This window comes from Bos indicus, chromosome X (genome assembly GCF_029378745.1).
Source record: "Bos indicus isolate NIAB-ARS_2022 breed Sahiwal x Tharparkar chromosome X, NIAB-ARS_B.indTharparkar_mat_pri_1.0, whole genome shotgun sequence".
Classification (NCBI taxonomy): Eukaryota; Metazoa; Chordata; class Mammalia; order Artiodactyla; family Bovidae; genus Bos; species Bos indicus.
The window spans coordinates 133,750,559-133,755,809 of record NC_091789.1 but is presented as its reverse complement, the minus strand read 5'-3'; positions in this window follow the sequence as shown (position 1 = coordinate 133,755,809).

Genomic DNA, 5,251 nt, shown 5'->3' with positions numbered 1-5,251 from the left:
CACATTCCTGCAGGGCAGGGTAGAGACACAGGCCCCAGCCCCCTGCCCTCACCCCCTGTCATCTGCCCCTTTGGGAATTCAAGACCAAATACCACTTCTGTCTGTTTCCACCCACCCCCACACAGGCACAAAACTAGCTCTTGCCAGTGTCTTCAGCTTCAGATGTTATGAATTACGGCTCCACTCAGCACCTCACTGACTGCTGTGTTCAGGCTGTTTCCACCGTCTCCTGAGCTCATTAGGACATCAGATCCATTGGTAGAGAACCAACAGCTCCCAGAAGGAAAAGAACCTCAACTTCAAATTTTAAACCTTCTATGACCCATATGGTGGTGGTTTGGTGGTTTAGTTGCTAAGTCATGTCTGACTCTTGTGACCCCCATGGACTATAGCCTGCCAGGCTCCTCTGTCCATGGGATTCTCCAGGCAAGAATCCTGGAGTGGGTTGCCATGTCCTTCTTCTGATAACGCATTTGCCCCAGTCCTGATGTAACTTGAGCAAGGAGAAGCAGGGGTCCCTCGTCATAGCTCAGAGTAACTCACTACATCGGTTGGTGTTTCTTTGTTTCCACACTGTCGCACAGAGAAAATCATGGGGTCACCCTGCCTTCCCCCGAATCCAGCAGAGGCATAGACCAGTTGAGCTCCTGCTTTTACCCATAAAGTCTGGGGCCGTTTTGAAGTTAGCACCATGGTCATGATTTGCGCTGTGGGTTCTTATCATAAAGACTTTATGTTTTAGGGGAAATTGGGCTTCTGTGCTCAGAGTCTGCTGGGCTGGTTTTGTGTCATGTCTGAGGTACTGTCTGCAGGTGTCCATGTAGGGACGATGGTGCAGGCTCAACAGCAGTGATTTTTGGGGGGTGTTCTGGCCCCAGGCCCTCTGTGTGCAGCTATCCCCCATGGTCCCCAACCTCTGGAGGTCACCTTTTCCCACTCCGCCTAGCCCACCACCCTCAGTGGCCTGCAACTTGGCCGCACCAGTGGCATCTCAGCAGAGTTGATGGGTGTTTGGTGGGGACGCTGATGGGCAGTGGCCTGGGAGATGCAGCTCCATGGACACAGCTGGCATTGGCTTCTCGGGAGGGAGGCAGATGGGAGAAAAAGCAGAGGATGTGATTCTAATGAGGAAAAGGGACATTGAGACTATTTCAGCATTTCCCCTGCACTTCTCCATGTGGGGGCAGAGATGGCGCCTGAGGTTGACAAGATCGTGGAGTGGGGGGTGCTCTTTAAGAAAGAACACTGCCTGGGGAGAGATCCCTGGTGTTTTCCTTACTTGCTGCAAGTAATCAATCCTTTCTTCTCCTGGCAAAAAAAAAAAAAAAAAAAAAGAGAGAGAGAGAGAGAGAGAATACGAAATTATGTGGACAGAATTAGTTACAACATAAATCACAACAGATTACATATTTTTAAAAGCTAACAAATAAAATCACAAAATCCAGGAAAAAAGACTGCCAGGAGAGATATCAATAACCCCAGATATACAGATGACACCACCCTTATGGCAGAAAGCGAAGAGGAATTAAAGAGCCTCTTGATGAAAGTGAAACAGGAGAGTGAAAAAGTTGGCTTAAAACTCAACATTCAGAAAACTAAGATCATGGCAAATAGATGGGGAAACAATGGAAACAGTGACAGGCTTTATTTTGGGGGGCTCCAAAATCACTGCAGATGGTGACTGTAGCCATGAAATTAAAAGATGCTTGCTTCTTGGAAGAAAAGCTATGACCAACCTAGACAACATATTAAAAAGTAGAGAAATTACTTTGCCAACAAAGGTCCATCTAGTCAAAGCTATGGTTTTTCCAGTAGTCATGTATGGATGTGAGAGTTGGACCATAAAGAAAGCTGAGCACTGAAAAATTGATGCTGTTGAACTTTGGTGTTGGAGAAGACTCTTGAGAGTCCCTTGGACTGCAGGGAGATCCAACCAGTCCATCCTAAAGGAGATCAGTCCTGAATATTCATTGGAAGGACTGATGCTGAAGCTGAAACTCCAATACCTTGGCCACCTGATGCAAAGAACTGACTCATTGGAAAAGACCCTGATGCTGGGCAAGATTGAAGGTGGGAGGAGAAGGGGACGACAGAGGATGAGATGTTGGATGGCATCACCAACTCGATGGACATGAATTTGAGCAAGCTCTGGGAGTTGGCGATGGACAGGGAAGCCTGGCGTGCTGCAGTCCATGGGGTTGTGGAGTGGGACATGACTGAATGAGTGAACTTAACTTTGGATACTTCTGGTGACACTGTCAGGAAAGGATCTGATTGGAAAGTTCTCATTTTTGGTAAATTCATTGTTACACTGAACTGAAGTTATTTTGTTCTCAGACATGTATACAGTATCTCTTTCTGTTGGAACATGGCAGGCCTGAAAATGTGTGAAGATGTATCTAATCCTCTGTGGTTTTAGTGTTCCTCTTGTTGCCTAATCTCCCTCTGGACAAGAGGATTATACTTGGCCTTGTGTCAGTGAGACATGGTTGGAGAACTAACTCTGATCTATAGAAGCTGAGAGGGAGTGGCAGGTGTCACTTCTGGGTCGAAGTTCTGAGAGTCAGCTTGTGTGTGTGTTTGTTTCAGCTGTGCCCTGCCTCTTGTGGGATCTAATAAGTTCCCGAACGATGGATTGAACCTGGGCCCTGGGCAGGGAAAGCACAGAATCCTAACCACTGGACTACCAGAGAAGTCCCCAGAGCCAATTTAAATGACCCCTTTCCCTCTACCATAAGCCAGGCTCAGCTCATGACAGAGGCTGCTCCATCAGTCTGAGTTCCAGTGTCAAGGGGACATGGAGCAGAAGCTCTGCCAAGCATCAAGTGACCTGTGATATGAACAGGGTACAGGAGCACCTCATGTCCTTGAAGTGACTGAAGATAGAAGTCCATTATTCACATAATGTCACCTAAGCCACCTCACGGTAGTCTGGCTTTTCCCTGACTCACTTAATCATTCTTGGCAGGTCACAGTTTCAGTTCCTCAGCATTCTGACTATAGTTCCCAGGACGGCACTCGTTCTTGTGAATTTGCCCTTAAAATGTGAAGTCCAGGTCTGAATCCAGTGTTGCAGGTCCAGTCCCATTAGGGCACAATTGACCCTTTCACCTGGGGTCTCCTCTGAGTAGCCTGAAGTTGCTTTTGTTTTTTTTTATTTTATTTTTTAACTTTACAATATTGTATTGGTTTTGCCATATATCAACAAGCTTTTGTCTTTGTTTCTTCGTGTGTGCTTTTATCGTCAGTTGTGTCATGCTGTTGTGAAGTTTTAATGAACTTGTGAACCAATAATTAGAGCCAAAGGCTTTCCCACTTGGTCTCTCACTGTTTACCTGGGGAATGGATTTTTGGATCTGTCAACAAAACATGAATAGTCAGCCTCAGAAAGAAATGGAAAGTTTCATTTGAGCCAACCTGAGGATGATAACCAGGGAAACAGTCTTTTAGAAGAGCTCTGAGGACAGTTCTGAAGAGGGGAGGGGAGGGGAGGCCAGTATGTCTGTGACTTTAGAATTGGGTGGGTACAGTCAAGCACACATCTTGCTGGAAGGTTACTGCTCTTCATTCGGGAACAGACATCTGAGTTAATGGTTTTAGTGCTTTTCCAAGTATGGGAAGATGCAGGAAACTGGGTTCATAAAATTTTCACCCAAAAACGCCTAATGGTACCTGGCATCAGTTTTGTCAGTTTTCCCAGAGGACAAAATTCCTCACTCTGATCTTCACCCTGAATTCCTTTTAGGGTATAATTTAGGTCAGTGACTGCAGTGGCTCACAACTGGATTCCAGTAGGACTGGATGGTGGGCAACAATCTTTGTTTTACAAACTCCTCCCTTTAGGTCTTAACTTTGACCAAGGTTTGAGAGGCGTTTTGTGACCAATGTGGCCCACAACACTAGGAATGCTCATCCCCAGGTCAGGCCAGGATTTCTTTGATAGGACCCTGCATGTGCTATTAGTGGACTAGGCCCTTCTGACAGTAGCCCCCAGCCTCTGGATGGCCTGTCTTGCTGGTCTGTTACAGTCAGGAAATGATTCCCTCTCTTCGCATAGCTAGAGTTCTGCTATTACCATCATTGATCTTAGAGAGCTATCTATTGGATGAGTGGTTTCAAGTCAGTTATTGTTGTTTTTATCAGAGGCGCAGTCACACATCTGGTAATTCAAGAAACAATCATGTCGTCAAATAGGCAGGATATGAACAGTATAGCTAGTGAGACTAGTAAGGTCTTAAGCAAGTATTTAAGGTGAGAACTTCTGGTACGTGTGGCTCCATGTCTCCTCAGGCCCTGTGACTTGGTCTGTTCTGTACCAGTCTATATCTTTAAAGGAAATGATCTATTGGCATTGTATGTGAATTTCACCAAAGATGTATGTACATCCCAGGGTGTGTGGTGGGTCATGGTGATCCGTTGCAGGATTGAGAGATTCATGTTATCTTTTAAGGAGTTTCCATGGCTGGCACTAGAAGAAGAATTGATCTTTCTAGTTGAGTAGGTGTTTCTGCCATTGGGTCAGATCAGTGCATAGGGCAGATTAACAGTGCACACAGGAGAGAAAAAGTGTTGAAAGTTTTCTTGTCTTGCTTTAAAATATGAATTTATCAGACCCTAGCTCAGACAGACCCAGAAGCCTTTTACAACTATTGTACGATTTCTTACAGACAATTTCGCAGCAGAACCATCTATAGAAACCAGATGTTTTGTCTTTTTGCCCTTACCCAGCTATTAATCTTGGAAAGTATGGTTAGATAGCATCATCAACTCAGTGGACATGAATCTGAGCTAATTGGAGAGATACTGAAAGACAGGGGAGCCTGGCTTGCTGCGGTCCTGAGTTAGCAAAGAGTAGGACGGGACTTAGCGACTGATCAACAAGGCTATTAATCTTCATCATTCCGTGTGTTGAGCGAAGGCTGTTAAGTTGCAGCACGGACAGGATTGGATGCCCAGTAACATTGGCTTTGCCCGGTATCCATCGGGCGTGGCTTAAGCTGGGTAGGAAAACTAGTTCCAAACCCCGCCCCTCGTCCGCCTCAAAGTGTGGCCCCACTTTCCCACGCAGGCGCCCTGGGGTCTACGGCGCCTCATCCATCGGCGGCGTAGTGACGCGAGTATTGCTCAGCCGTGTCCTCTGGCTCTGACACCCAGTGGCCCGCCGTCGTTCCCTCGGGTGGGCGGGGCACACCCTGGGAACCGTCCTGGTTGGCTTGCGGCCGGGCGCGGCGCATGACGTGTCTCTGTCGCG